General features: G+C 43.8%; 1 protein-coding gene across 1 annotated transcript in view; it reads left to right on the forward strand.

Moving 5' to 3' along the window:
* Positions 1-10,000, forward strand: part of myo1f (myosin IF) — a 53,468-nt gene that overhangs the window by 1,923 nt on the left and 41,545 nt on the right. The window lies entirely within an intron of this gene.

A 10,000-nucleotide genomic window follows, 5' to 3' on the forward strand; every position in this document is an offset into this window, starting at 1 on the left:
GGCAAGGGTTCAGTTATGACTCGCATGTGCGTGTGCGTGAGAGGGATTTTGAAGACGAAGTTGAATATGTGTTTGTGAGAGAGATGAGATGTGAGTGGCCAATTGCGGAATAGCGGAAGTGAAGTGTGCTGCCTGTGCTGCATGTCGTGATGTGCAGGTTGGTTTTCGCAAGGCTGAGGTCACTATTAAGACAGAGGGAAGTGGGGGCAGTCTCGCGCGCACGCACACACACACACACACACACACACACACACACACACACACACACACACACACACACACACACACACACACACACACACACACACATACACACACACACACACTGTGAAGTTGGGGTGTGCGGAGGGGCGGAAACAGGGAGAAGAACACACACGCACACACACACACACACACACACACACACACACACACACACACACACACACAGACTCTCTCTCTCTCTCTCTCACACACACACACACACACACACACACACACACACACACACACACACACACACACACACACACACACACACACACACACTGTGAAGTGGAGCCGTGTGGGCGGACAGGCGGAGGGAGAAGAAGGCTGAACTTCTATCTCTGAACTTCCTTTCCACAGACCTGCTGCTGCTGCTGGAGAACAGGGGCAGGGCTGACACACACACACACACACACACAGGCATGCACGCACACACACACACACACACACACGCACAAACAGACAAACAGATAGACACACACACAGACACAGGCATGCATGCACGCACGCACACACACACCAACACGCACACACACACACACACACACACACACACACACAGGGGCGCACGCACGCACACACATACACACACACACACATGCACACACACACACTCATATACAGGCATGCACGCACGCACACACACACACACACAAACATGAAAACCATCACGTCAACAACACAGCCTGGTACTGTTTCTCTCAGAGCCTTCTGTGGTTGATGGTGGGTGTTAACCAAAATAATTTATTGGTGGGCAACTCGACGAGCTATTTGTACCTCAACAAACATTTTGTCTCTTCCACTGAGACCACCTCAGCAGAGTTGTATAATGTAGAAGTAGAAATACTCTTAATAGTAGTACGATATTATAAAGTTGAAACAAAGTAGGAATATCATACGCATACTACTAGTGTTGTAGCTACATTTACTGTAAGAGTTCTTCCATTTCATACAATTCTGGGGTGCATTTCTCGAAAGCGTAGTTGCTAGCCAGTTAGCAACTTGGGTAGTTGCTAATGGGAAATGCCATTGCAAAACAACAAAGTAGCTAACAAAGTTAGCAACTATAGTTTCAGGAAATGCACTCCAGCACGTTACTTCCACTTCTGATGTGGGAATTAGAAGGTGGGTGTTTATGTTACCGTAGTCATTTAGAGATGGGCTGTCTCTGAATGTGTGAAAGATGTAGGCCTAACCCACTAGATGTGGTGTAGCTGTTGCAAATTAGCCTCAGCCCACTGCAAAAGCAGAAGCATAATGGCTGCTCATCTGTGTGTGTGTGTGTGTGTGTGTGTGTGTGTGTGTGTGTGTGTGTGTGTGTGTGTGTGTGTGTGTGTGTGTGTGTGTGTGGGTGTGTGTGCGTGTGTGTGTGTCTGTGTCTGTGTGTGTGTGTGAGCGTGTGTGTGTGTGTGTGTGTGTGTGTGTGTGTGTGTGTGTGTGTGTGTGTGTGTGTGTGTGTGTGTGTGTGTGTGTGTGTGTGTATGTATGTGTGAAATGAAAAGAAAATTATGAGTTATTACTAACGATGAACGGCAACGGTTGTCCTGGCAAAGATGATTTTCTATCGTATTTCTCTATTTTGGGGGTGAGGGTGGCAAGCAGGCCTCTCCTGAAATAGGTCAATGCAGATTCCTCATCAGAAGAGTTGTTAGAGCGCTAGGCCTACTAGTAGCCTATCCCTCAAAACCAACTGGTGGTCTTGGAAGGGGTTCCAATGTTAAAAAAAGACTGGAGGAAAAAAACCTTCCAGATCCTAAATATAAGATTGTACTGTAGTAAGATTAATAAGATCGTACTAAATATATGAGATTAAAGTGAAGATAAGAGCCTAGATGGAGGTAAAGTAAATATTTTAGTGGCTTTTGGTTGTTTAAATTCCACCATTGCCAGAATTGGTGGGAAATAACAGCCAATTTACATGCTAGCTTAGCTTTTGTACTAGCAGGCAATCCATCCGTCCCAACGGGTATTATAAAGTGTGAGAACATCTCCAGCTGGGTTTCCATCTATCTCTACATGACATCAGAAAGGAGCTTCCATGTTGTTTTGACAGAGACGTACTAATATAAGCTGCGTTCATGTGGGCTAAAGGGAAAGAGAGAGGGCCCAGAAGCTACAGTATAAGCAGCCCTGGATAGACGGCAATTGTTTTTTTTGTTTTTTGTTTTTTTTTTACAGTGGGATCCCAGTTACTACAGTAGACATACCATAGGTCTACAATAGAAAGATACAAAAATGAATTGGCGGAGAAGTAAAAAAAAAAATAAAGGAACTAACAGCTTTATGGATGTGAGAGTCGTGATGCTATGCTGCACTGATTCACTGAGAGAGACCTGACACAGGTATAAAGACAGTTAAAGTGATACTGTCCCTTTTTTGGAAATAAGCTTATTTTACACCTCCCCTCGAGTTAAATAATATAGTTTTACCGTTCTATACTTTCAACCATTCTCTGAGTATGGCAGTGCAAATTTTACCTCCAAGCTAGCAGTTAACATTGAGTCCTATGAGACCAGTTAGCCGCCAGCTGGTCTCATAAGACTCAATGTTAACTGCTAGCTTGGAGGTAAAATTTGCACTGCCATACTCAGAGAACTGTTGAAAGTACAGCAGAACGGTAAAACCCTATCATTTAACTCAAGGGTAGGTGTAAAATAAGCTTATTTCCAGAAATGGGACAGTATCACTTTAAGATAATCTTTGGGATTGAGTGTTCCCAATGTGTTTCTTTGGTTTGCTTAGCTGTGTTTATATCTGCAAGGAAGTCATTTTCATTTTGTTTGTGTCACTGGCCCTGACAACGTACCAGTGGGAGAACATATTAGGAATGTGTCAATAATGTCGTCAATAATACCGTGAGCAATGAGGTCTCTAGAACACCAAGTGCCCACGTTTTAAGATTTCCACATGTATGACATTACTGCGCCTCTTCCACAGAGCTGAATGTTAGTACCATCTGCCACCTCTACTGGACTGGACATGCACACGCACACGCACACGCACACACACACACACACACACACACACACACACACACACACACACACACACACACACACACACACACACCTTCAATCACACAAGCCTTCAATCAAAAGACCCTTTTATAATATGGCAAAACTTTTTGAATCTTTGAATTTGAATGTGAATAGGCCACATTGTACAGCTGTGACAACTTCCATAAACAAATAGCTCATTCATTCATACCTCCATAATAGCCTACATTTTAAATTTTCTGGGGAAGGTAGTGGGTTAAGGTGGGCACCTTAGCTGTGAAGTACTGGGGGGGAACCCTGTGTCTAGATATTAAATATGTCTCTATACTGTCTCTATACTAATGTGACCTCACCTACAATCACATGTAGCCTAATGTGATCATCCAAGTAGAAAGCAAATATGGCATGGACCAAAAGGTCAGCTTTTGCTAGAGTTTGAGTGGTGCAGAAGTCTTCAAATACTACAGAAGTCAGATTAGGGTTGTCAGGTTTGCTCACTGTAGTGGCACTTTAAAGCCACACTCTTGAGTGTAGTTCCTGTATTTTATTTGAGTGGGTTGACATGACAGACAGATGTTTTGGCCATATAGCTTTCCTCAGCGTCTAACAAGACTCGCTCTAGTGGCAGACATGACACGGCGTTCCTTAGCATGTTGACATGGTTTAGCATGCTAGTCATGCATGCTAGTCTGGCTCCTCAACACTGTTGTTGCCATGGCAAACGTGGTATTTGAGGCTGCGGTCTGTTGGTGTTTTTTGTTTTTTTTTTAAAAGAAGAAGTAGGCCTGTGTGTGACATGATGAGGGTGTTTTCCGCATTTGGGTAAAGGGTGCGATGGCACAGCAGAGACGAGGTCAGGTCAGATGTATGCCTGCCATTCAATAACACTGTAGCTGTGGGAAAAAAACGTGAAAGAGCTTTTTAGCTCCTGCTATTTGTTATTTTGCGTTTACCGGCAGCTTCCACTAACACTCCTGGCAATGTGTGACATGACAGCAACACTGAGTAGCCTACATGCCAATGTCACTTTTTGAAGCAGATTTGAGACATGGATCAATCTATGTCGATGTGCTCCCTTTTAATCCATTTCTATTTGTGTTTATTTGCGTTTATCCTGCACCCAACTAAAAATGGATGTGTGTGACATTTGACTGGGATAGATTTGAGACACAGTTTAACAAAGAAAGAAACAAGAACATCCGTCGAAAAAAAATGGTGCAGGACTAGCAAAGTCATATGATCTGATGTCACCATACTGAAACGGTAGCTTGATGTCGCAGACTTTATTTTCAGTTTTCATAGATTTGAGACACAACATGAATAATGCCATCCCGCGTTTTAGATAGATTTCCAAATCTATGACATCACAGCACCTCTTCTACAGAACTTAATGTAAAATTTGCCAATACTGGATAATACAGAAACGCCTCTCAGGTGGCAGGTGGACGGGTGCTTATTTCCATCCCTGACACACACACACACACATACACACATACAACAAATACCCAATCGCATCCATCGCCTCCTACACACACGCACACACACACGCACACACCATGGTCTCCTAGCTAGTCCAAGGAACACAATAATAATAATAATAATAATAATAATTGTATTTGTATAGCACTGTGTCATACAAGGCATGTAACTCAAAGTGCTTAACAAATGGGAAAAAACATTGTTAGAGATAGATTTAAAAGGAGAGGTATAGAGGAGAGGCAGAAAAAGCAGGAAGGCAGAGGAAGAAGAGATAGACAGAGAATGTAGAGTCATAAGGTCAACGTAGGTTAGGACCAGGATTCTTAGATGTGTAAGGTCCATAGTGGCTGGGCCTATCATAAGTCATAGATAGTCACACAGAGATTGGGCGCTCAGGTGCGGCCCCTGGTGGCATCAGGGGTGAGGAAAAACTCCCTTTCGCTTGATTCATAGTTTGTGAGGGGGGAAAAAAGCTCAGTGAGGTCTGAGAAAAAAGACCCCCTGTAGTCAGGAAGAAACCTCAGGCAGAGACCAGCGGCCACCTAGGGGAGCCCCCTGCCAGGGCTGGATTGCGAGTAGTAAGGGCGCTGCGGCGGCTGGGACACTATGACGCCTTGGCAGCTAGGAGTTGGCAAGGATGAAGAGGTGGGTCTTCAGCTGCTTCTTAAAGGAGTCGACGGAGGTGGCTGATCGGATCTCGATGGGGAGGGCGTTCCATCTCTTGGGCGCATAGCAGGCAAACGCGGCGTCTCCGATCTTCTTCTGCGGGGGGGTGGGGGTCCTTAGCAGCTTGGCATCAGTGGACCTGAGAGCTCGAGCAGGGGCATAAAAAGAGAGCATGTCTGAGATATAGCTAGGGGCAAGTCCATTTAATGCTTTAAATACTGTGAGCAGAATCTTAAAGTCGATTCTGTATGAGACAGGTAACCAGTGCAGGTCTGCCAAGACAGGAGAGATGTGCTCTCTCATTCTGGTTCTTGTTAGGATTCTTGCCGCAGAATTTTGAATGAGTTGCAATTTGTCAATTAATTTTTTTGGGAGACCGGAGAAAAGAGCATTGCAGTAGTCTATCCTACTGGTGACAAAGGCATGAATAAGTTTCTCAGCGTCTTGTCGGGGGGCCAAGCCGCGCACTTTGTTGACATTTCTAAGATGGAAAAAAGCAGATTTTGTTATCTTGTTGATGTGAGGCTCAAAGCTCAAATCCGAGTCTATGACCACACCTAGGCTAGTAACCTTATCTTTAATGTGTATGCTTAGGTCACCTAGGCTTGAGTGGAGTTTTGCACGTTTTTTCTTAGGCCCAATGAGCAACACTTCAGTTTTATCTTCATTTAATTTTAGGAAGTTACTGTTCATCCAATCTGTAATGGCAGACATGCATTTAGTCAAGGCATGAATGGCAGTGGTTTGGCTAGGCTCGACAGAGATATATAGTTGAGTGTCATCGGCATAGCTACGTATGAAAATCAACATTGTGCTCTCTGATGATGGAGCCCAGGGGCAACATATAGAGAGAGAAGAGGAGAGGGCCCAAGCAACTACCCTGAGCAACTCCAAAAGGCACATCATACTTGTTGGAGACATATTCTCCGATGGTGACAAAAAACTGTCTTCCTGTAATATATGTTTTGAACCACTCTAAGACGTGACCGGACAAGCCTACCCAAGATTCAAGGCGGTCAATTAGTATGTTGTGGTCTATCGTGTCAAAGGCGGCACTGAGGTCGAGGAGGATAAGTGCTGAAACTTTGTTTGCGGCAGTGTTGAGCCTAAGATCACTTATTATTTTGGTTAGTGCTGTTTCGGTGCTATGGTTGGCTCTAAAGCCTGATTGGAATTTTTCCAAGATATCATTCCCAGCCAGATGTTGATTAAGCTGTTTAAATACAACTTTTTCTAGTACTTTGCTTATAAAGGGGAGGTTTGATATAGGTCTGTAGTTGTTTAAAGAATTCTGATCTAAATTTGTCTTTTTTAGGAGTGGCTTTACCATGGCTGTTTTGAATGAGCTTGGAAAAATGCCTGTAAGCATAGAGGTGTTAACAATTTGCAGTAAAGGTGCTGCTAAGCAACCAAGTACGTTTTTTAGCAGATATGTGGGGATCGCGTCAAGGCTGCAGGTAGACTGCTTACTTTCCCTGACTATTTTACAGAGGTCGTCCTCTGTAATTGGACAAAACTTTTGGAAGCTCTCAGGTCTCCTAGGGGGGTTTAACCCTCCCCTCGGTGTATCGCCTGAGTGGGCGACAGAGGTTGCTGCGTTTCCACCTTGGATGCCTTCTCTAATGTCGGCAATCTTTTTATTAAAAAATCTAGCAAATTCCTCGCACTTGGCATGTGATGCTGCATTTAGGTTGTTATTGCTATGTGTTGGATTAAGCAGGTGGTCAATAGTGGAAAAAAGAACTTTCGCATTATGCTGGTTGTCTGTTATGATTTTGGAAAAATATGCTTTTCTCTCTGAGCGTACCGCATTATTGTAGGAGGAGATCTCATCCCTAAGGGATTGTCTGTGGACTTCTAATTTAGTTTTCCTCCAAAGACGCTCGGTTACTCTGCATTTTCTTTTTAAGGCTCTAAGTGAGTCATTCATCCAAGGTGAATACCTAGCTCTGGTTCTTGTCGTCGTTCTAATTGGAGCTATGTTATCTAGAATTCCTCTTAAGTTGTTGTTGAAGCTATCAACCATTTCATCAGGTGTGCAGTGACCATTTAGTAGGTCACCTGATTTGATGAGGTCTGAAATCTTAAGCTCAGCAGAGGCATTAATGCGTCGTCTGTGAATGACATTGTTGGGTGTGCTAATTTGTGTTGAAATGTCAAAATCAAAAAACACACAGTGGTGGTCGGAGAGGCCGACGTCCGTGACCGATATATTGTTGATATCAAGTGCATGTGAAATAACAAGGTCAAGTGTGTTGCCTTTTCGATGGGTAGGCTGTTCTGTAACATTCTGGACGAGACCGAATCCATTTAATGTGTCTAAGAAAGACTTGGCTATTGCGTCATCTGATTTATTTACGTGGATATTAAAGTCGCCAGCAATTATTGCTTTGTCATAGTTAGTAAGTACGTCCGACATGAAGGCGGAGAAATCAGATAGAAATGACGAAGAGAATTTCGGTGGACGGTACAGAACAATAATGATCAGTTTGAGGTTTGCTTGGACCCTCATTGCCAAGTATTCAAATGAAGAGAAAGAGCCCAGATTCATCTTAGTACAATTAAATTTGTTGGAGAAAAGTATGGCTACGCCTCCGCCTCGTTTCTTTGGTCTCGGGGCGTGAAGGAATTTGTAATCGGAAGGGCAAGCCTCAATAAAAGTAGCAGCCCCGTCGTCTTTAAGCCATGTTTCGGTAAGGAACATAAAGCTTATGTTTTTGTCCGAGACCAGCTGGTTTACTACGAAGCTTTTGTTGGTCAAGGACTGCACGTTAAGTAATGCAGCATTAACATTCAAAGTAGTAGAGCTATTGTTTATGCGTTCAGGTGCAATCGTAATTAGGTTGTTGTGTACACAACCAGAGGGTCTATATCTGCGAGCTTTCCTACGGGTAGTGACAGCGTGGATAGCTAGTGGGGAACTCTCTATTGGGCACGCAGTGTCTAAATTGGTGTAGTGCTTTGGATTTGAAACACCTGTTAGTCAATCCAAGGACCGATGGGCTTCGAGGGTCAGCTCTAGGTTGGTCGCGAGGAGACGAGCGCCAGATCTGTTTAAGTGCCTTCCATCTCGTGCGAAGAGGTTTCGGCGGTTCCAGAAAGCGGAGAAGTTGTCAACGTAGGGAATGGCTTCTTGGCGGCAGTGTCTCATCAGCCAGACGTGCAGTTGGCGGATTCGGGAGAACTGGAAGGCAGAGAAACAAACAGAGGGGATGGGGCCTGAGATAGCGTATTTTTTTCCAGTGCTGCTAAGGGTATTAATAAGGGAGAGGAAATCGGACTCAAGTTTTTTAGACTGCTGCAGCCGGATGTCATTGGAGCCTGCGTGGATAACAATCTGCTTCATTACACAGACACACCTGTACACCTCATGCACATGCACATGCACATGCACATGCACATGCAAAGCACACACACACACACACACACACACACACACACACACACACACACACCTGCATGGGCGCTAATGGGACACAAACATGCATGCACATGCATACATAGAGCACACACACTACAAATATGTACACGCACACACGCACACACACACACACACACACACACACACACACACACACACACACACACACACACACACACACACACACACACACACACACACACACACACAGTCTTCAATCAAAAGACAATTTTCTAACATGGCAACATATTAGACAATCTTTTGAATCTTTTTTGAGACTTTGAATAAGGATTGCTGTTGTGGGGGTCCACTTACAGTAATGTCTGGCATCAAAACGGAATGACGTCAAAAAACATTCCCCTTGTTAAAACACATTCAAATAAATGTTGTGACTAAACTGACGAAATAAAGGAGTAAACTGCAGGGAAACCTCAGAAATGAGCACGATGAAAGAGATAAAGCGACTCATCAGCCGTAGGCTGTTTTAGCAGCAGAGCCGTAGTGTGAGAGTACACTTCCCTTTCTAGGTTTCTCAGAGATATTTAAAGATCATGTTCAAATAAGCACCCAAACAAGTCCACACTTCTCATATGCTTTAGTCTTAAGTTGACAACTCTGTTAGATTAACGGTCAATAAAGAACAAGACATGATCACAAGAAGTTTAATGTTATGATTTAATTATCTCTATCGTAATTGTCTCTTTCTTTCTAACACACACACACACACACACACACACACACACACACACACACACACACACACACACACACAAACAAACACAAACACAAACACAGCTAAGGCCTCCAGGTAGCTCTCAGCATGGGCATAGCACTTGTGCAGATGACTTGGGCACTGCCATTCAAACAGCGATTTTCTAACAGACACCATGTTTCCACCTGTTAAAAGCAGGTGGAAACATGCGTGATAAATTTGTTGTTACCAGAATGGCAATGACCAAGTCATAGTGCATTACTAAAGGCCCTTTGTTATGTCACAGTATATGGTAAGTAACCATTCAACAGCGTGCCTCAAAAGGCTATAAGTTTAAGGCTTAGGTGTAGAAGTAATGTTTCAACTGCACTTCCACAGTACCATGTGATTGTTTTAATCAGTTTATGCCACTCATCTCGACAATGCCGTTGATTGCACACAGTCGAAAGAACAATAAAATAGCCTACACTTTAACCCACG

Source organism: Engraulis encrasicolus, chromosome 6 (genome assembly GCF_034702125.1).
Source record: "Engraulis encrasicolus isolate BLACKSEA-1 chromosome 6, IST_EnEncr_1.0, whole genome shotgun sequence".
In the NCBI taxonomy this organism is placed as follows: domain Eukaryota; kingdom Metazoa; phylum Chordata; class Actinopteri; order Clupeiformes; family Engraulidae; genus Engraulis; species Engraulis encrasicolus.